Source organism: Sus scrofa, chromosome 1 (genome assembly GCF_000003025.6).
Source record: "Sus scrofa isolate TJ Tabasco breed Duroc chromosome 1, Sscrofa11.1, whole genome shotgun sequence".
Lineage (NCBI taxonomy): Eukaryota > Metazoa > Chordata > Mammalia > Artiodactyla > Suidae > Sus > Sus scrofa.
The window spans coordinates 130,816,942-130,840,275 of record NC_010443.5 but is presented as its reverse complement, the minus strand read 5'-3'; the positions used below and the strand labels follow the sequence as shown (position 1 = coordinate 130,840,275).

Genomic DNA, 23,334 nt, shown 5'->3' with positions numbered 1-23,334 from the left:
AACACTGAGGCAGACTGAAAGGTGCAGAGGCTGGGGGTTATCAGCCAATTACTCTTCCCACAGCAGGTTCTTCTGAAGGGAGGTGTGAATAGGGAGCCTTCACAGCCGCTACCCAGACCTGACTTGGCTACTCTGACTTATGGACACTGGTTCCCATAGGTTCTGTTGACGTAACGACCTTTTCAACAAACAGAAAACAGCTGGTGGCCTAGCCAGAGCCTCCAGGTGTCTGGGGAATTCTCAGCTAAACTCTTCCCCATGGCCGGTCCTTGGCTTTACAGCAGGACTGCTTGCCCTGCCCTTCGATGGGAGGACATGGGCCATCACCATTGGTTTGTGTCATGGTCTTTAATCATGTGGACAATGATGATTACCTTTGCCTAGCTTCCATCTCTCACGGGCTCACCTCCTTTCAGCTGACAGCAGATTCACACATTGAGTCTGGTTATGGTCTAGGCTTCCCCCATATGATCATCCAGTGGGACTTAAATGCCTGGGGCACCCTGGGAGGGAAGCAAAATTCCCCTAAAGGGACCTTCTAGAGACCCATATGCCCAGGAGTATCAGGCAATCCCCCTTCTGAGCTCTTCATCTTGTTACTGCCTGGTCTTGGAACCCTCTGCAGAAGGGTCCCCACAGAGACGAGAAGAAGCAAAGCAGCAGTCCTGCTTGTGCCACTGGGTGGGGACAAGGAGGACCAAGTATGCCAGCCTCAGCCTCTTGGTGGGGTTTTGGGGACAGAACTTGAGGGGCTTGAGGAGCTCAGGAAGGAGGAGGCTGTCATGTTACTCCTGCCACTGGCCCTGCAGTGCCCGTGCCCCCAGACCTGCTGGGCCACCACCTCAGTGAATGTTGGCAGACGGAGGGAGCCAGATATTCCATATCACATCAGCCTGGGGGTAGGAATTCATCAAACATCCATCCACTAGATCACTTCTCCATCCTCTACCCTGGAGAGTTGAGCTGCCCCTGAGACCCCCAGCAGAGGCCCAGGGTCTAAGCACTGTGGCCAGAGGGGCCATCAGAGCTGAAGAGTCCATGGGAGCCAGAGCTCAGGCTGGCCCCTGAGTGTGCTGCTGCTGAGAACCCAGGCTGCTTGGAGGACGGTCCTTGAGGCAGGCCCAAGAAAAAGTGGGGCTGGCAAGGTATGGGTGAGGGGAATGGGGCATGGCTTTCTGGAGGAGCTAACCCAAATTGGGGGTCAGATGACCCCCTGGAAACCCAGGCATGTCTCCCCTACGACCCCAGTGAGAAGCTGCAAGGAGCCTCTTCCACAGAAGCTGTAGGACTCAATATCAGGCCGGCCACCTGGAAGTGGGGGTTCTCCTGCTGTCTGGATGCAAATGCCCAGCAATAAAAAGAGAGCTGTTCTGAGAGAGAAAAGAGAAAGCTTACTTAACTAAAGCCAGCCCCGGTGCAACTTTGGGGGAGGAGTCTTTGATTTTTGTCCACTGAGACTGCCCTCAGCCCAAGCATGCATAGATACCAAAATGGATAGATGGAGGACTGAGGGAATAGTGGCACAGAGGAGCGACAAAACAAGGAAGGGGACTCATAGTTGCTGTTCAGATGCGTGGACATCCCTGAGGCTTTTCTCAGCTACTGAACAGTTAGCCCCTTCCTCCTTTGAAGTCCCATGGTCCCTAGAACATACTTCCAGGAGAGCTTTTGACCATGGTGTTACTTGTCTGTCTCTGCCCTATAGACTGGGAGTTTCCCAAAGGCAAGAGCCAGACTTGTTTCTCTTTGTATCTGATACATAGCAGGTGCTCAATAAAGGTTGAATAAGTGAAAGGTCAGATGATTAGATGGAAGGATACATGGATGGACAGATGGATGGACAGATGTGTAAATGAGTGTGTGTGTATGTGTGTGTGAATGGAAGGATGAATAGCTAAATGGATAAGTAGTAGGATGGATGGATGGATAAATGGCAGCAAGGGAAATAGAAGAAGAGGAACTTGTGTAGGAGGGGAATCACAATGAACATCTAGTGACTAGCATTTTCTTCTTAAAGAGAGGAGTCTTGAAGGAAGGAGAGATGTTCCAGTAAGGAAGCAATAGTAGAAGTTTGTGAGATGGAGGAAGCAACTCGGACAGGGCTGGGTCCTGGGTTTGCTGAGGCACAAGAGGGAAGGGGTTCCACTGGGACTAACAGGAACATAGCCAGGTGAGAGATAGATGTCATGAAAAGTAAAACCAAGAGACGAGCCTGGGAGTCCAAGTGTGACCAAGTGAATTCCCCAAAGGGAGGAACTTTGAACAGTCAAATGGCAACCCTAAAGCAGAGGAGAACAAGGGCCGTGTTCATTTGTTCCTAACCCATCTAGGCTTCTAGAGGGGATGAAGTCGCAGCCTCCAATGGTTAGTAGGGAGGGAGTCCCTTAGGGTATTAGGAACAGAGAGTGACCTGATTCCTGCATTTCAGTCCAGTCTCTGCCACATGCCTCTGATGAGCTGGAGCAAGTCCCTTCTTTAAGGTTCAGTTTCAGACTTCCCATTGTGGCTCAGCAGTAACAAATCTGACAGGTATCCATGAGGATGTGGGTTCGATCCCTGGCCTCACTCAGTGGGTTAAGTATCTGGCTTTTCCATGAGCTGTGGTGCAGGTCACAGACATGGATCAGATCTGGCATTGCTGTAGCTGTGGCGTAGGCCAACAGCTACAACTCCATTTGACCCCTAGCCTGGGAACTTCCATATGCCGCGGGTGTGGCCCTAAAAAGAAAAAAAAGAAAAAAAAAAAGTTCAGTTTCCTCACCTGTCACCTTCTTGTGGAGTTATGGGGACTTGGGGACCACAGGAGGAAAGGAGTATGACACAGCATAAAACCCTGTGCACACAGAAGGGTGGAGAGCAGCAGTGGGCTGAGAGCTCAAGGGTCAGGAAGTCTGAGATTCAGAGGCTTGCTTTCTTGCTCAAACTCTCACTAGCTGAGCCAATCAAACAAGCTTCTCTGAGCCTTTTCCCCCACAAGTGAAATGAGCAAAACAACACCTATCCTGAAGAGTTGTTGTGAGGTTTCAAAATAAGTCACAGAACATGCCTGGCGTCAGTAAATGAAAGTTAATATTACATAGAAGGGATTAATCAGGGCTGTGGTGTGCGATTGGGCGGCCAGTGCCTGGACGCAGACCAGGTGTCCCAGATGAAGGAGCACTTCTTTCTCATTCTCACAGAGGTACCGTCTGCCCTCCAAGTTCACCTGGGGGGGCTGAATTGAGAGTGTCATTTCCAGCTCCAATCTCTTAACTTTCAGATAGGAGTCTCAAGACCAGGCTCTGAACATGGCCGATGACCTAGGTCAGCCTAGATGTTCTCCTCCCAGAGGTGACAGTGGGAGCTCCCACTCTGTGTCAGGGACACTGTCATCACCCCTTCAGGGGCCATCAGAGCAGGGAGGCCTCAGCACTTGGAGTCCTGCCACCATCCCGTGCCAGGGCCTGTCATTCCACTGTCTGTAGTCATTCTTTTGGTTTATGAAAGCATCTCCAGCCCCAGGTAGATGCAAAGATCAAGTAATCATAATTTATTACCTACTTCCTTGTGCCAGGCCCTGGGTGAGGAAATGTCTATACACCTCTTCTCTGTTCTTTTATTTTGAAATTGTTCAAACCTACATGAAAGTGGTGAAAATAGTACCTTTCTGAGGCTGAGGCTCAGAAAGAGTGGTCACACAGCTCCTGAGGAAACTATCTGCCCATAGACCCAGATTCATCAGTTCACATTTTACGACATTTGTTGATCCCTTTATATATGTATGGTTTGCTGAACCACTTCAGGATGGACTATAGACAGTGTAACACCCAAATATTTCCATGTATCTCCTAAGGAAAAGACCATTCTACGTGTAACCCAATATGATAATTAAAAGTAAGCCATTTTTACATTAATACAACAGTATTGTACAAATCCATATTTACATTTTCCCAATTGTCCGCATAATGCCTTGACTTTTTATTTGTTAAATCAAATCAAAGGTCATACACAGAATTGAATTGTCATGACTTCTTAGTCTGCTTTCAACCAAAACAGTCTCCCACCATTTTCTCCCCTCTTTGGTCTTTGATGCCATTGACATTTTGAAGCATTTGAATCAGTTGTTTGCAGAATGTCCCTTAATTTGGATTTTCTGATTGTTTCCTCATGGTTAAATCCTGTTGGATGCTTCTAGGGACTGATGGATTTTATTGCTCCATTTCACATAAATGGAGGCCAAGACTCAGAGAGAGTAGTCACACAGCTCCTAGAGGCTGACCCAGGATTGAGGCAAAGAGATTGGTTCTCAGTCTTTTGCTCATTCTCCACATTGCCTGGAGCAGCTGGGAAGTCTTATCACTTGGGTTCCTATGATGGATTTGCTTACCTGTCCCTTTTAGCATCCAGACCAGAATGGAGGGCATGTGTTGACAGGACCTAGTGCAGGAAGAAGAGGGATGCCCCAGGGGAGACATGCCTTCAATACACTGCAGTGAGCCCTAGGTTTCATGGTCAACCTGGCTGGGACACCCCCACCCCAAAAGGCTCCTTTAAGCTGTTTTAGAAATTTGATCTTAGAGTTCCTGTTGTGGCTCAGTGGTCACAAACCCGACTAATATCCATGAGGACATGGGTTCGATCCCTGGCCTCGCTCAACAAGTTAAGAATCTGTCATTGCCATGAGCTGTGTCGAAGATGCCGCTCGGACCAGTGCTGCTGTGGCTATGGTGTAGGTTGGCAGCTATAGCTCCCATTTGACCCCTAGCCTGGGAACTTCCAAATGCCATGGGTATGCCCCCGACCCCCCAGAAAAGAAATTTTGATTTTTTCAGCCCCCTTCTAGACCTCCAGGGGAAGTGATGGGTCACATCTCTCTCTCTCTCACCCCCCCATTCTACAGACTACCAAGAGTATAACAATCTTCTGCGTACCATCATCAGTGATTTCTGTTCTGTTGCCTAGCAATCCCAGGGCATTTCAGCCCTTCCCAACCAGAGGGTGGGTAGAGAGGGCATCCATGTGACTGGCTGGGTGTCTCTGGCTCCACCTGGCCCCACTTCCTCATGACCAGTTGCCTAACAACCAAAGAGGTCATCGTGCTCTGTGTCATCACCCTCCTCCTCATAGGAGATGAGCAGAGTCTCTTGAGGACCTTTCCTCTGCACTTGGGAACCCCTTAGGTATACTCTAAAATGTGGGGCTCCACCCAGGGGAGGAGCTTCATTCCTGAGAGCTAAGTAAAGGGGAGGAGACACGCCTCAGCCTGCAGTGCATCTTCGAAAAGCATAAAAGAAGAGTGAGGAAGGAACCTCATCATGCCAGCACAGTTCAGCTTCTCATGGTATGGTGCCACAGAGGTTTAGAGATCTGCTGGCCAGGAGGGCTGGCTTTAGGTCCTGGCCAGTTGCTCTGTGAAGGGAGAGAGATGGATGGTCCATGTACCCAGGCAGCTCCTTAATCATCCTGTGGTTAATCTTGAATATGGGTGTCTAATTTTAACCATTTTATTTGGGAAAGATTTAGACCAGAGGCCCTTGTCAGGGATCCTTGGGACCCCTTAGAGGTTCGTGGACAAAATTCAAGAGGTTGGTAAACTTGGGGAAAAGTTGCATCTTTGTTTTCACTCACCTCTGCTGAAATATATGAAATGTTGTAAATTCATGGCTTTATGAAATATTAATAAAACTGGTGACTTTGTCATCTATGGAAATAAGATATTTTTAATATTACTTTACAGTTGTTGAAGATATCACAAACTATCAGTTATACTCATTGCTACCTAGAAATTATGAGTTATCAGACCTGCCACTAGATTCTTAATATATTATTCATAAAGAAGCATATATCAATACTCCATTTTTATTTTTTAATACTTTGATGACTAAATTTCAATGTAACTGGTTTCCTTTGCAATCCTATCATTGTTTAATGCAAAATATTTTTCTGAGGCTTCATCAGGCCACCAAAGAGAGCTCATGGTATAAAAAAAGGTGAGGGGATGGAGTGCCTTTTGGCATAGAGGGTTAGGGATCCGGTGTTGTCACTTTGGCTCGGGTTGCTGTTGTAGTGCAGGTTCAATTCCTGGCTCAGGGAACTTCCATACGCCATGGGTGTGGCCAAAAAAAAAAAAAAAAAAAAGGTTAAGAGCCTCAGGTTTAGGCTCTGGAAGGTTTTCTCAAACTGAGACCCAAGGACATACTCTGGGAAGTCTTCTAATTTTGAATGTTCAGTTTTGCTGCTAAACAAATTTTGTTTGTTTTTTTGCTTCTTAGGGCCATACCTGAAGCATATGGAGGTTCCCAGGCTAGGGGTCCAATCAGAGCTACAGCTGCTGGCCTACACCATAGCCACAGCAACACCAGATCCGAGTTAAGGCTTCCACCTACACCACAGCTCACAGCAACACCGGATCCTTAACCCACTGAGCGAGGCCAGGGATCGAACCTGAAACCTCATGGTTCCTAGTCAGATTCATTTCCATTGTGCCATGATGGTAGCTCCTAAACAAATGTTTATAATTTTGATGTATAATGTTCCCAATAGTTTGTACGATTACCTTATAATCCAGTACTGCTGTGTCATCTCAGTTTCCAAGTTTGCATTTACAACAGAGGTGGTGCAAGCAGCTCCACCAGAATTGTTCCATTCTGATTAGAAAAGAACAGAGACAAATTGAATATGTCAATGGTGACAGTACAAAACAACAAGAAGAAAAAAATCGTGTGGAAGTTGGTAGAAGGAAGTGCGCTAAACTCAAAGAACCTGCTTCCTTGTAGTTGGCACCCTCGTCAGGTGGCAGAATTCAGTGCAGCAACACGGTATCAATTATCACAGAAAATTAATGATTTTAGTTTGAATTGTTTTGAGTCATAAGTTTGTTTGAACTTGTAGTTCTGTCTGGGCTTTTACAGTAGTGTAATAAGTATTAGGATAAGTATCCTTAGCTTCATGTTTTATACTTCCTTCAAGAAGCTGGGTATGTTTTTCTTCTCCTTTAAGGGGACTCGTTCTTCAAGGGTGAGAAATATTGGGCTCTGGCCCTTACTCATAACTCTTCCGGTTTCCTTTTCTGGCTTACCCCTTTTTCTTTTCAAGAAAAACTGAGGGAGGGTCTCAAGCATTAGAATGACTTGATTTCAAAAGCTCCCCAGATACTGGATTAAACAGCAAATCACCTAGTAATTTCTGGAAATTTCAAGAGTGTGATTCCTTGGTTTGTACAAAGTCACTTCCCACATTGTGAGGACTGAAGCAAATCAGTGGTTTTATTCCGGCGAGTGCTTTGGATTGTTTGGCTTGCTCAAGATACAGCTTCCTCGTGATGTTAGCACTAATCATGGGGGTGGGGGAGGGGAGTCCTACTGTCACGAAGTCAAGGGGACAGGGCAGGCTGAAAAGTGACGTACATAAAATATCCCTCCTTTCCTAATCTACCTTGGAAGGTACTTAAGTCATGTGTCTCTTGTCCTATAGTTTAAAAATTATATTTTAGAGTCACTTCTAATATCATGTAGTCTTTCACTTTGGGGACTATTTTGCATATGAGTGCCAATTCAGATGTAAGCTTAAGTCATCCCATATCACCCATGAATGTTGGCAGTGGAAGAAATACCTTTCCTATAGTTTCAGTTCTGGACTGAAAAACCGGGGAAGAAACTCCATTTTCTTTTTGGCACAAATCAGAAAAACAGCTACTGTGCAGTTTCCTTGTTAACTGGACTAATACTGTTAATTCCGATTTAAGAAATTATCTGGGAGTCCCCATGTGTCTCAGAGGTAACAAACCAAACTGGTATCCATGAGGATTCGGGTTCAATCCCTGCCCTTGCTCAGTGAGTTAAGGATCCTGCGTTGCTGTGGCTCTGGCGTAGACCAGCCGCTGTAGCTCCAGTTTGTCCCCAGGAAGAAAAAAAAAAAAAATTAACCTGAATATTAGTTTGAGTAGAATTGTGATCTATATGCAATATTAACTAGATCGGAGAGCTTTTACATTTTCACATGCATACATAGGCTCTCCCTACCTTCCTCAACATCTCATAGTTATTGAACTTTATAAACTGGCATTGAAATATCACGACAATGTTTTCTTCGCCAATTTTATAAACTATGCGATGCAATACGTGTTATTTTTCAGAGACAAACCAGAGGTTAATTTCTCAAGGTTCTTGCTGTTTGTTTTAGCAGCATTTGATGGAGGATCTTTTATATACATTTGTAATAGATGAAAAATAAACCAGATTTCAAATTCCTTTCTTTCTTTTTTTTTTGTCTTTTGTCTTTTGTCTTTTTAGGTGCCGCACCCATGGCTTATGAAAGTTCCCAGGCTAGGGGTCTAATGAGAGCTACAGCTGCTGGCTGACACCACAGCTCACAGCAATGCCCAGATCCTTAACCCACTGAGTGAGGTCAGGGATTGAATCCGCAACCTCATGGTTTCTAGTCGATTCATTTCTGCTGCACCACATGGGAACTCCTTTTCTTTCTTTTTTAAAGCAAACCAGGTACCAAGCTTTTTTTGGACCAAATTTTGTAGGATAAGTTAAACTTAAATTGCATTCTATTAATCAACGTGAATGTATTTCTGTAAGTATAGTTATGTTGAAATTGTTTTAAAAAGCAAAAAAATCATATCTATATGTGTGTACGTGCATATATATACATATATATTTTAAAAGACAAATGTGTGTGTATATATATATATTTTTTTTTTTTTTTCTGTAATAGGGCCTAAAAATTTGAAAACTTACAAAGTGTCAAAGAGTTCAATTTAAAGTCTATCACAAAGGAGTTAAAAAAACGGTGATTAGGGTTCCTGTTGTGGCACAGCAGGTTATGAATCCGGCTGGTATCCATGAGGATGTGGGTTCCACACCTGGCCTCGATCAGTGGGTTAGGGATCTGGCATTGCCATGAGCTGCCTGCAGTGTAGGTTGCGTACATGGCTTGGATCTGGGGTTGCTGTGGCTGTGGCATAGGCCAGCAGCTGCAGCTCTGATTTGACCCCTAGCCTGGGAGTTTCCACATGCCACAGGTGCAGCCATGGAAAAAAAAAAAAAAAGGTGATTAACTTTGACCCTCTTGAGGATTAAATATCTGGTGTTTTTAAAAGGCGTGTAGCCCTTGTTGGACTCTGAGTCTCATTTATTCTGGCAATGTCATTCCCAGAAATAAAGAATCTCAGCTGTTCTCATTGTCCTTCCACTGCTGTGGGGGCTTCTCCAGTTGTCCCGGTGACCTTACCCTGTTTCCAGGTTGCACACTAGCCTGCAGAGTAACGGCCAGCCTTGGACAGCGCTTGGCCCCCTCCTTAAGGCAGCTTCTGCTGGGCAACACCCCCTACATCCCCCGCCGCAATGAACTCCTGACTCCTTGAGGTCAGGATGGTTTCTCTTCCATCATTTTGGTTCCTGAAGTGCCCAGAAAACTCAGTCCCACCCCTTTTCCAGAAGGAACTTAGAAAATAAGTCTCCCAGGGCCTGGGTGGAGGATACTGCTTGAGGACAGTCACTGAGAGCAGCATCCAAGGAGGTTCCGACACAAGGGGTTCTTTTGGTTTGTGTGTGGTAAAAAATACATAAATTTACCCTCTTAATTTTTAGGTGTACAGTACAGTGTTGTCAGCTATATGCACATTATTGTACAGTAGATCTCTCTGACTTTTTCATCCTGCAATACTGAAACTGTGCTCATTAAACAACTCGCTGTTTCCCTTCTTCCCAACCCCTGGTAACTGCCATTCTACTTTCGTTTCTATGAATTTGAATATTTAAGATACCTCATGTAACTGGAATCATGTATCATCTGCGTTTTTGTGGTTGGCTTACTTACCTAATGTAATGTCCTCAAGGTTCAAGCTGTTGTTAGCATATGCCAGGATTTCCCTGTTTTTAAGGTGGAGTAATGCTCCACTGTATGTATATACCACATTTTGTTTATCCATTCATCTATTGATGGACATTTAGGTTGCTTCCACATTTTGGTTATTGTGAATAATACTGCACTAGACATGGGTGTGCAAATGTCTCTTCAAGATCCTGTTTTAAATTATTTTGAATATATACCTAGAAGTGGGATTGCTGAATCATGTGGTGGTTCTACTGTTATTCTTTTGAGGAACCGCCATACTGTTTCCTAGGGCAGCTGCACCATTTTACAATCCCATCAACAGTGTGCAAGGGTTGCAATAGCTCCTCATCCTTGCCAACACTTGTTATTTTCTGTTTGTTTGACTTTTCTTTTTGATATTGGCCATACTAAAGGGTGTGAGGTGATATCTCATTGTGGTTTTGATTCAGTTTCTTTTTTGGGGGGGGGCTGCACTTACAGCATATGGAGGTCCCCAGGCTAGGGGTCCAATCGGAGCTACAGCTGCTGGCCTACAGCACAGCCATAGCAATGCAGGATCAAAGCTGCATCTTCGACCCACACCACAGCTCATGGCAATGCCAGATCCTTAACCCACAGGCGAGGCCAGGGATGAAATATGCATCCTCATGGATCCTAGTCAAGTTCATTAACTGCTGAGCCAAGAGGAACTCCCTTGATTCGCTTTCTCTGATGATTAATGATGTTGAGCATCTTTTCATGTGCTTGATGACCATTTGCATATCTTTGGAGAAATGCATGTTCAAGTCCTTTCCCCATTTTATAACTGGGTCATTTGTTGTTATTGCTATTCTTGAGTTGTATGAGTTCTTTACATATTCTGGATATTAATGCCTTATTAGATATGTTTTGTAAGTATTCTGTAGGTTGCCTTTGTACTCTACTGATTATTTCCTTTGCTTCACAGAAATGTTCAAGTTTGCTGTAGTCCCTATCATCTATTTTTGCTTTTGCTTTTGTTGCCCGTGCTTTTGGTACCACATCCAAGAAATCATTGCCATCCCAATATCATGAAGTTTCCTCTATGTTTTCTTCTAGTAGCTTTATAGTTTGGGGTCTTACATTTAGATATTTAACATGGAATGCTTCATGAATTTGCATGTCATCCTTGTGCAGGGGCCATGCTAATCTTCTCTGTATTGTTCCAATTTTAGTATATGTGCTGTAGAAGCAAGTACAGATCTTTAATCCATTTTGAGATAATTTTTGTAGATGGGGTGAGAAAAGGGTCCAATTTCAAATGCAGGTTTGGGGGGCAGCTTCACAATGGGTTGACATTTTGTTCAGCCACTTGTATTTTTTTTTTTGCCTCTTTTTTTTAAGTATTATTGAGGTGTAGTTAATTTACAAGGTTGTGGTAATTTCTGCTGTACAGCAAAGTGATTGAGTCATATATATACACATACCTGTTTTCTTTAAATAAGACAACAGAACTTTGGTACAATAATTGTTAATGTAATCAATGCTAATGAGACTGCTGTAAGACTGAATGTTTGTGCTCCCATCAAAATTCATGTGTTGAAGCCCTAATCCCAAATGTAATAAATCATTTCATTTTTAAAACAACTTTGAACCCATTCCTTTATGCAGAAATTGAGGGATTTAGAGTTAGGTATTCTGGTATAAGTTGGGAACTTGGCAATATATACCAATAACAAAGAGTAGAAGGAAACCAATTACGCATGTTATTTTTTTTTTTTCCCGCTGTACAGCAAGGGGGTACGCATATGTTATTAATGTGTACTAATGTTCTTTAGTTAGACTCAAGTAAACTATAAATATTAGACTTTTCTTTTCTGAGGCACTATTATATATTTTTCCTAAATATTTCAGGCAGAAGCACATGCATCTCCTTTATTAATGTGTTGATTATTAATAATAATGATGAATAATATGAATAAATAAATGGATAAATTTTTAAAAATTCCTGTGTTGAAGCCCTAATCCCAAATGTAATAGGATTAGGAAGTGGGGCCTTTGGAGGTAATTAGGTTTAGATGAGGTCATGAGGGTGGAGCTCCTGTGATGGGATTAGTGTCCTTAAAAGAAGAGGAGTAGACCAGAGCACGTGGGCTTGCTCTCTCTCCCTACCAAGTAAACACACCATGAGAAGGTGGCCTTCTGCAAACCAGGAAAAAGGTCCTCAGCAGACACCAAATCTGCCAGCATTTGGATTCCCAGCCTCCAGAACTGTGAGAAATGAAAGTTTGTTGCCTAAGCCTCCAGTCTATGGTTTTCTGTTATAGTAGCCTGAATTAAGACAGAGTCTTTTTTTTTTTTTTTTTTTTTTTTTGCCATGCTGGCAGCATGTGGAAATTTGCACCTGCGGCACAGCAGCAACCCAAGCCACAGCAGTGACAATGCTGGATCCTTTTACTGCTAGACCACCAGGGAACTCCTAAAACAGAGACTCTCACTGATTAAAACACAGGTCAAAGACCAGGATCTTATGCTTTATTTTTTATAATTCAAGGCACCCCTTTCAGCCTAGAAACCATCACCTGAATTGTATACTTGAAGGTATAATGTTGCCTTGGGTCAGAAAAGCAAATTTGCCCATCTTAGGTTGGCTCCCTCCCCTGCCCATCTCCTTGACTAGAGTGGCTATGACTTTGTCCCTATTCCTCCCTCCCTCCTGAACCTCTACGTTTCTCAGGAGTCTAGAGGTATTTGACCATCCAGACTCTCATCAGCATCACTGGTCAGGAAAGCTTCCATTCATGCCATGGTCATCAGAGAGCATCTCTGCTGGCATTTCCCCAAGGAACACAAGTTACATTCAGGAGGCAACAGGCCTCATGAAAAGTTTTGGTGGTCACATATGCTGAAGAAATCCAAAGTTACACAGAATTTAAAAGATTACTGCAGAACTTTTCCCCCTGATAGCTTAATGCGTCTTGTAGATCTGAGTGGAAGGTGGAGTTAGTGGAATATGCACTGTTTTTCCAAACTTATTTGACTATACAATCCCTTTTTTCACTGGTGTGGGATTCTTCTGAATCCACTTTGGGAAAGATAAGTTTCTAGGAGGCTCAAACCAGCTCCTAAATCAGCTTTGCCATTTTGACACTCTCCTGTAGATAAACACATGTACTAAATGTTTCCATCTATTTCTAATTTCCAGAAATGGTAGAAATTAGTAGATATAATTCAGGTAGAAAGATGAGTGCCTGTACATATATTTTATGTGTGCTCTTTTGTATGTATATTTTGTCAAAAGTTATTTTCTCAGAGTTCCTGTCATGGCTCAGCAGTTTACGAACCCAACTAGTATCCATGAGGATTTGGATTTGATCCCTGGCCTTGCTCAGTGTGTTAAGGATCTGGCGTTGTTGTGAGCTGTGGTGTAGGTCGCAGATGCGGCTTGGATCCTGCGTTGCTAGGCTCTGGTGTAAGCTGGCAGCAACAGCTCCGACTTGACCCCTAGCCTGGGAACCTCCATATGCCTTGAGTGCAGCCCTAAAAAGACAAAAGACAAAAAAATATATATTTTTCTTTTGGAGTTCCCTGATGGTTCAGCAGGTTAAGGACCCAGCATTGTCACTACTATGGCTTGGGTTCAATCCTTGGCCTGGGAACTCCCACATGCCATGGTCATGACCAAAAAATTATTTTTCTCTTGCTTTAATATTAAGTATCATAGCTTTTATAATCCACATACCATTATCCGTGGACTCTAGAAATGAAGAAATGAGTTTCTTGATGTTTCAAATTTTAGTAAGTAAATCTAAAAATTGGTCATAAGCGGTTTATTCTTTTCTCACTTATCTATTATTTAAGTAATTAATTAATTTTTGGTCTTTTTAGGGCTGCACCCTCGACATACGTAAGTTCCTAGGCTATAGGTTGAATCGGAGCTGCAGTTGCCAGTCTGCACCACAGCCACAGCAAGCAACGTGGGATCCGAGCCATGTCTGTGACCTACATCACAGCTCATGGCAACACCAGGTCCTTGACACAATGAACGAGGCCAGGGATCGAACCTGAATCCTCATGGATACTAGTCAGGTTCCTTACCGCTGAGCCACACTGGGAACTTCTTATCTATTATTTTAAATCTGTTTTTTTCAAAGTATACATACAGAGATTTTGAGGCTTGGATCGCCTGTAGATATCACTGAGTTGAACTTCACCTTCTATCCTTGTAAGCCTTTTGTCTAGGAATTGCCCTTCCTTTTCCCTCCCATTCTCCATCCCCAATAGCCAGGTTTGTAACACCTGAAAATCCTCACCGCCCAGAAGTGTTTGGACACCTTTTACTAACCACGTGGACAATGAAGCGGAGAAAGTAGATCTGGTGAAAGAAAAGCAGGGATCCTTTTGTGGAACAATGGGTTAAGAATCCAGTGTTGTTCCTGCAGCACTTGGGTCACTGCTGTGGTGCTGGTTCCATCCATGGGCTGAAATTCCACATGCTGTGAGCGTGGCCAAAAAAATTAAAAATGGGTAGAAGATCTGAATAGACATTTAAAAAAAGAAAGAAAGAAAAGCAAGAAGCTTCCCTTAGAGAAGGGCTGCCCTGATCCCTGACAACTTGTTCTTATCCCTGGTTCCACTCCTTTCCTGAGGACTGGCTAGGTTTCTGTCTTTGGGTTCTGTATATCCTAAATTTCCCTTTCCTGCCTAAGCTTGCTTGAGAACTTGTTCTCACTTGCCAATTTGGAAAGGGTCTAGCTAGTTCTTCCTAAAGTATATATGACTAATAAAACTCCCTGAGATTGAGAAACAAGACAAAACCAAACATCCCTAGTAGGAATTCATGAAATAGTTTATCAGGTGATTGAGCTATCAATTGAAATGTCCATCCCAGCTCTGTCAACTGAAGAGGCCTAGAAACAATGACTAACCTAGTAGCAATGACTATCTATAGTACCCAGATTTTAGTCTTGAAATACCATTTTCGACTAAAAGAAACCAGAGTTTCTTGGGAAAATGGTTGATTCCAGGTCTGGGGTAGGAGATGTCCAAGATAAGCCTGGACACCTTGTTTTGTTGGATAGCAAGGAAGTGATGAGGGATGATATCCCTCAGGTCACAAGACTCAGGAGCCAACTTAAAGAGGCTCCCAGAATCCCCATCGTGGCTCAGCAGATTAAGAACCCAACTAGTATCCATGAGGACGTGGGTCCGATCCCTGGCCTTGCTCAGTGGGTTAAGGACCTGGTGTTGCTGTGGCTGTGGTGTAGGTTGGTTTGCCCCCTAGCCTGGGAACTTATATATGCTGCAGGTGCAGTGAATGTGGAGAGAGCGCCATGAAGGGCATACTTGGAGAGTACAAAGTGGTGGGGTGCTGGCTGTCCAGCCCCAAGAGCCAGCCCCCCGTCGCCCCTCTTTCGCAGGCAAATCTTTGTGCCTAATCATGTTGTTGCCAAGTTACTTGGTGTCTCAGCTGAAGATGAAGACATCAGCAGTGGATATTATCTACTGTGGACAGGTGTTCCAGAAGTATCCCCTGAGGGTGAAGAACTTCGGCATCTGGCTGTGTTATGATTCCCTTGTTAGCACCCACCAGGAGTACGAGATACCAGGACCTGACCACAGCTGGCACCATCACCCAGTGCTACAGAGACATGGTGCTTGGCACCATGCCCAGGGCCCATTCCAGCCAGATCAAGAAGGTGGAGGAGATTGCAGCCAACAAGTGCCTCCAACCAGCAGTCAAGCAGTTCCAGGACTCCAAGATCAAGTTCCTGCTTCCCTATCAGGTTTTTTGTCACCTGCACAAGCCATGCTTCACCACCAAGAGCCCAAACACCTTCTTTTAGATACAAGCCCTTGGAGTTCCTGGGCCTACCCAAACAAAAACTAAGTAGGAAAAACAAAAAAACCAACCAAACAAAAAAAGGCTCCCACAAGCCCAAGATGGGATAATTTTAACTTCAGAAAGGATAATAATTGAAACCATTAGCTGTCTCGAGATTTGAGTTTGTACTGCTCTTTTAAAAGTCATCTTCAGGAAATGATCATCATTATCTTCAAAACCGTTAAATAAAAAGAATCAAACATTTGTTTTTGCCTTTCTGTTTAATTTTGCCACTGGGTAACTAAGTAGTAGATGAAGGAGAATGTTTTTTAAAATTAAGTACCCAATTTATAAATAAAAAATAAGTAATAGGAGTTCCCGTCGTGGCGCAGTGCTTAACGAATCCGACTAGGAACCATGAGGTTTCGGTTCGATCCTGCCTTGCTCAGTGGGTCAGGTTCTGGCGTGCGTGAGCTGTGGTGTAGGTCGCAGACGCGGCTCGGATCCTGCGTTGCTGTGGCTCTGGCATAGGCTGGCAGCTACAGCTCCGATTCGACCCTAGCCGGAACTCCATATGCCGCAGAGCAGCCGAGAAATAGCAAAAGACAAAAAAAAAAAAAAAAGTAATAGAATATTACCGTTTTGCAATCCCCAGTGACTGAATGGATCGACTCAGCATCAACAGTTACTAACATCACAGAACCTGAGATAACCAGCTACCAAGTTGCAGGAAATACCGAGGACAGAGGAAGGTGTTGAACAGGGGCTTAGAGAGCTGGAAGGATATGGGAAGCAAAACCCTGGACCACCAACAAAAGTAGCTGACATTTCTTAGGTGTTACTACATGCCAGGTGTCATCCCTGCTTTCCATGTATGATTTCACTTCATCTTCATAACAACCTCAGGAAGCAGGTACAATTATCAGACCTAATATACAGATAAGGAAATGGAGGCACAGAGAGGTTTAGTAATTTGTCCAAGGTCACACAGCTAGCTCCAGAACATACTTCCTTAAACATTAGGTTATATTGCCTCTCATTTAAAAAAGTGTTTTTTGGTGGGGTTTTTTTTTGTTTGTTTTGCTTTGTTTTGTTTTTTAGTTCCCTGGTGGCCTAGCAGTTAAGAATATGGCATTGTCACAGCTGTGGCTTTGGTTCAATCAATCCCTGGCCCAGAGGACTTCCACATGCCACAGGCGTGGCCAAAAAACATAGAAACAAAAGGAAAGTGTTTTTTTTTTTAAAGAAATAAAAGTTATAAGCTAATAATGGCAAGTCCCTACCTACACAGACACATACAAACTCTTAAGATCCTAAATGTTATTTAAGAAGATTTAAATTTAAGCCTAAAATTAAATTTAAAGATTTAAATTTAGTCTAAATTTAAATTTAAGGATTTAAGTGCAGGAGTTCCCTAGCAGCTCAGCAAGATAAGGATCTGGTGTTGTCACTGCTATGGCTCAGGTTCGATCCCTGGCCCCAGAACTTTCTCATGCCATGGGTCCAGTCAAATAAAAGAAGGTGCAAATGCTAAAACTGTAATACTAAACTAGGGATAGAAGAGTTGGGTGGGGTCCTTCCCCTAAATCTGGTGTAACCCCCACCAACTATCATATTGATTCTCTCCAACAGTGAAGGCTGTGGACAGTATTGATTCTTCTGAGCATATCTGAGATTGGTGTCTTGCAACAAATTTTAAGGTCCTGTGTCGAGCCTGATGAAAAAACTTTGGAGGCATCCTTATGAAAGAAGTGCCTGAGGTTTGCAAGAAGGCAGCAAAACCAGTATTTTTTTGACATGCCCATTCTCCAACCACCCCATCACCCTGTTCCCAAGAATACAAAGAACCACTCCCATCTCACCCAGTTTCTCTCTCTGCCTCCCTCCCAGTCAGACCCAGCCCTTAACTGAAGCCAAAATGTGGATCCTGTCTGCTTTGTGTGGACACATCGGCCCTCAGGGCAGCCCTTGCCCTCCTGCCTGGGTCTTTCTCCCACACTCCTTCCTTTCCCTACCAGTTTTCTGGAAGCATCATTTTAAATATCTGAATTGTCTCTTGCACAGCCATAAGAATTTACATTTTATCTCTAACTCCCCTTAGAAGGATTCCTGACTTGCACAAAGAGGGAATTTTGTGATTGTCATTTGTCACTGTTCCTACCCTCCCCCCAGAGGGTCCCTTCCAGGCATGCTACAGTCACCCCAGGCAGGAGGTCACCTTCTCTCCCTGGTAATAAAGGGACCCCGGGGTCCTCTGGTGCTGCCCACATTGGTGTCCTGCCTCAGCCCACCTGCCTTGTTCTCTTCCTCCAAAAATGTGGAGATGTGGGTATTTATTAAAGTGAATTGTGGTGCGAAAGAGATATTTTGGCAGCTTTCTTAAACTCAACGAGGAGCTCAGGCATGAGGAGAAACAAGCACCAGATGTCTGAACACAGATAACTGTCACTGTCAGATAACTGTTTCTGAAAGCCCTTCCCTTTAATTTACGCGCACTCTATGAATAAATACGTTTCAAGTATGCCCGAAGCTGTTTTTTCAGTGAGTGCCAGCACTCTCAGTGTCTGGCATGGTGTCTCTGCTGTCCACGTGATGCTCCATCAATGAACACCGATTTGAAAGTTTAAAACGCTCTCTATTCTCCTGACATGTATTTAAACTTTTCAGGATCTGCTTCCTTCCAGGTAAAAAGGATAAACTAGAAGGAGAGGTACCTGCCTCTAAAACGGAGTCTTTGGGTGTCAGAAATTAGAGTTAGGAGATTGGAGGCATCTGCATATAGATCAAAATAATATGTCCTGTTCTGAACCAAGGGAGAATTGCCAGTGTCTTCAAATGGGTCAAATGTCTAAAGCACTGGAATTCAACATGACTAAAATGATCCCCTGCATCAAATCTGTGAGTGTTAGTAAATGTTTCTGTCTCTAAATCCTTTGTCCCACGCCCATGCACATAGTTCTCATTTGTCCAAGTTGAATGAATGCCACCTGCCCATGTTTCCATCGTAGCCCCTCCCTCTTGGCTTTAAGACGGCCTCAATGCTGTTTGAAGTGCCACAGGCAATGGTGGTGAGACCTGGGTGCTGATGTATGTTGTGAGTCAGGACTTCTGAGGCACACGTCCATCACAGTGATGAGTCTCTTCTCCTGTCACTTCTTGTTCCTATTAGATCATCAGGCTAAAAATCCCCCCATATCAGTAATTGTTTACAAAGCCATCTGCAGGTACACCTCATGCTATTTAGGTTTACTGGTGCATACCCCAAATGAAGAACATTTGTCTTGTTGCTGCCATGATGTATGTAGCAATCCTGCAAGAATCAGTGCTCCACAGATTCATTAAGGTGGAGGGAGGGCCAGTTCTGTTTGTATGTGGATTTCCCTTTGACAAATGATGGCTCTCTTGCTTCTGAAATAAGGTACTTGCTTTGGTGAATCTTAATGCACAGGTTTCAACTTCACAATTGCATGCCCTATCAGAATAATCAAGTTTCTAGAAAGAGTTCTTTACACCTATTGTCTCTACTTCTGAACTTCCTATTTATTCTTGAATTCCAGCCCCCATCACTCCATCTTTCCCCAAGATCACCAGTGACCTCTGACCCACTAGATCCAGTGGGTGTATTCAGGTTCCACTCTTGGACTTCCAGGAACGTTCAACCCTGTGGACCATACTCTCTTGAAACACCCTCCTCTCTTAGATTTCTGGACACCCCCACCAACAGGTGTCCCTCCTTGCTCTCTGACCCCGATGCCCTGGCTGCTGTGTGGGGTCATCTTCGTTTAGTCATTGCATGTCAAGGCTCTTCAAGGTCATACTGGGCCCCTTTCTCTCCTGCTTTCTCCCCCAGCTGTGCATTCAAGCCCAGTGTTTCAAGTACCATGTATGTCAATGATCTTGCACACAGGTCTCCCCCTCTACATTTCAAATGTACTTCCCGGAGTTCTTGCCATGGCACAGCAGAAACAAATCTGACTAGGGACCATGAGGTTGTCGGTTCAATCCCTGGCCTTGCTCAGTGGGTTGAGGATCCGGGGTTGCCGTGAGCTGTGGTGTAGTTGCAGATGTGGCTTGGATCCTGGGTTGCAGTGGCTGTGGTGTAGGCCAGCAGCTGCAGCTCCAATTAGACCCCTAGCCTGGGAACATCCATATGCCAAGGGTGCAGCCCTAAAAAGCCAAAAAAAAAATGTACTTCCAAATCAACATGTCCAAAAGGCATGATTTTTCCCCAAGAAAAAGAAGGAGGCAGAAGAAGAGAGAAGGGAAGGGAAAGGAAGAGAAGCGGGACACACCTCCCAGGTCTGGACATTTTTTTAGCTTTATCATCATGTTCTTATAACCTGACCACCTGGAGGTCAGTCATAGGCATCAAAAAATGCGGTGATGAAGTTCCCATTGTGGTTCAATGGGATTGGCCACATCGCAGCAACTCTGGGACACAGGTTCAATCCCCTGTCCCGCACAGTAGGTTAAGGATCCTGTGATGTCACAGCTGCAGCATAGGTCACAACTAGGGATTGGATCTGATCCCTGGCCCAGGACCTCCATATGCCATGGGCAGCCAAAAAAGAAAAGAAATAAATCTAATGATCTCTAATGACAAGCCCCTAATATGTTGAAGTCACTGGGGGAGACACCAACACCCCTGACCCACCCTCTCCACTCGTTCAAGCTCAGCTGCAACTGCCCTCATTGTTCTTGCCTCTCCCACCTCTACCACTTTCTGTAGCTGCCATTTCCCTATTGCTCCAGCCACTCGTTGACAAGACCAGGGCCCCCACCCTGGCCCTCTTGACATTCAACTGCTGCTGCCATCAATGCAGAGGGGGGGGGCAGGTTGCTGCCTCCACTGTCACTAAGCTCAGCTTTCTCAAGTCCAAGTGAACCCTGAAGAGTCTGGCCTGTGGGTGGGAAGCCCGCTGGTGCCCCAGGATGGTATCCAAGCAGCCTGACCCTCTCCTACTTCCCACCCAGCCTGCTTCTCTCAGAAGTTTGGGCAGCATTGTCCTGTCTCTCTTAGTTAGGAGAGTTGATTTCGGAGCCTCCAGAACTCAAGCTTGAATCTCCAAATCCCTCTGCTGTTCTCCCAAGACGCACAGTGGGCCGTTGTATACAAGAGGTTACTGATCGTCAGCTCTATTATCCTAGACCCTGCAGTAACCCCAGCATAATCCTTGCTACACTTTCCCCTCTGCCAAGACATCTCCCCTCTCCCCTCGCATGCCCTTTACGGGTTTAAGCCTCCTCAGCTCAACCCTTCCTTTCTCAGGACAGCCTCCTCTGACCCACAGACCAGATCAGATCTCTCTGTGCTTTGCTCCCTCTCTTCTGTAGCTCTTACTACAGTTTGTAATTCTATATTTGATTTCTATCTACATCCCCCTCTAGAAGATAAAGTCATTGAAGTCTGCAATTCCATCTTTTTGCCCATCTTTGCATCACTGGCACCCTATACAACACCTGGTCCATGGTAGGGGCTCAGGAAATAACTGTGGAATGAGTGAATGAACGATGATTCACTTCATTATATGTCAATCTTTTGAGAGCCTGTCTTCAGTAGAGCCATTTATCTTGGATGACAGAGAAAACCCTTTGAGGGGCAGTCACTAACCAGCATGCGTTGCATGTTTGAGCACTGCAATATTTCTACTTGTGGGTTTGATACTCCAATTGCATATTTTATTAAAGTATATCTATGAGGGTGGTGAAAAACACTGTTACTGGCTCGTGGGCGGTTAAACCTGGCTCTGGGGAAGGGGTTATGTTACGAAATGGCAGGTGATTGGGGATACCAGTGCCAGGCACGGAGGAGGCTACAAGAACGCCCCAGCTCCTACCTGGGGACATCCTACCTCCTCCCTTCAGCTGTGCAGATTGCCAAAGACGTGAAGAAAGACTAGACAGTCCCGGAACCAAGTGGCAGGTGTTCCTATGATCCCCGTGATCAAGTGGGGGCTCTTCAGAGGGGTCTCAGAATGAGACTGCCTGGTTGGTTCCCGATGCTTCCGGGTTTACTCTGTGACTCAAGTCACCACACCCTCCACTGTCAGAAGATGACAATGATATGTTTGACCAAAAAATGACAACAAAGCACTGGTGAGGTATTGAAATGAGGCTGGTTTTGGAGTCAGAAACAACATCTAGTTCACTGGTTCGTTTCTAGTATAAGTCACACATCAAGAATGAACCTTCTGGAGCTCCTGTCGTGACGCAGCAGAAACGAGTCCAACTAGGAACCATGAGGTTGCAGGTTCAATCCCTGGCCTCGCTAGGTGGGTTAAGGATCTGGCGTTGCTGTGGCTGTGGTGTAGGCCGGCAGCTATAGGTCCGATTCGACCCCACTCCATATGCCTTGGGTGTGGCACTAAAAGGCAAAACAAACAAACAAACAAAGAATGAACCTTTGACAAGTTCCCTGGTGGATCAGTGGCTTAGGGAGATCTGGCATTGTCACTGCTGTGGCTCTGGTCACTGCTGTGGCATGGGTTCAGTCCCTGGCCCGGAGACCTCAGCAAATGGAAGGTGAGGAATCTGGGAAGCGCTGTGTGAAGGTGGGAAGGTGATAACCATTAACTTCTAGGGAGTACTTGCCATGGGTGGGCACTGCGCTGAGCACTGCAGGCATTATCTCACTTAATCGACAATAGCCTATGAGGGTTCTTATTATCACTATGTTTCAGTTAATGAAACCAAGAGTCAGAGTAAAAAATATGCCAGAGGTAACACAGCTGAGCAAATGTCAGAGCCAGGATTTGAAGCCTGTTCTGTTTGACTCCACATGAGCCCACTTAACCCTAAGATACACTGCCCATTAGGAAAGTTGAGTTCTAGCCCTGAATCCTTCATTGTGGGTGTCTTGGTGTAATTACTTCATTTTGAAAAGTTTTAAATCTGTTCCAATCCAGCAGCCATGAGCCACATGTGGCCACTAAGACTTCAAATGTGACTGGTCTGAACTGAGATGGAACACAAGTGTAACATATACACTGGGTTTCGAATATTTTTATGAAGAAAAAGAATGCAAAGTTCCCCTTGGCACAATGGGTTAAGAATCCAGTGTTACTGTAGCTGTGGCACAGGTCACAAGTGGGTACAGTTTTGATCCCTGGCCAAGAACATCCTGCAGGTGCGGCAAACATATGCTGCAGGTGTGTCAAAAAGAAAAAAAATTGCGAAAGAGCTCACTAATAATTTTCACATGGGGAGTTCCCATTGTGGCTCAGCAGTAACAAACCTGACTAGTATCCATAAGGACGCAGGTTCAATCCCTGGCCCTGCTCAGTGGGTTAAAGATCCAGCATTGCCATGAGCTGTAGTGTAGGTCACAGAGGTGGCTTGGATCCCATGTGGCTGTGGTGCAGGCTGGCAGCTGCAGCTCTGATTCGACCCCTAACCCAAGAACTTCCATATGCTACAGGTGCAGCCCTAAAAAGCAAAAAAAAAAAAAAAAAAAATCACGTGGAATATATGTTAAAATGATAGTGTATAGGGTTAAATAATATCTATTACTAGAATTAATTTCACCTCTTTCTTTTTACTTTTTTAAAAATCTGGCTACTAAAAAGATGAAAATTACATATATGACTCCCATTATATTTCTATTGGACAGTACTTCTCTAGAGCACTTAGAAAGATGATGATTATTGTTGTGGTAATTTCACCCAGAACTCTATTCCATCTCCCTGCTGAGGTCAGCACCTAGACAGAATCTGACATAGAATGAGTTC

The 23,334-nt window shown here is 44.5% G+C and overlaps 1 pseudogene; it reads left to right on the top strand.

The window, feature by feature from the left end:
• On the top strand, nucleotides 15,117–15,846 carry LOC100519881 (annotated as a pseudogene).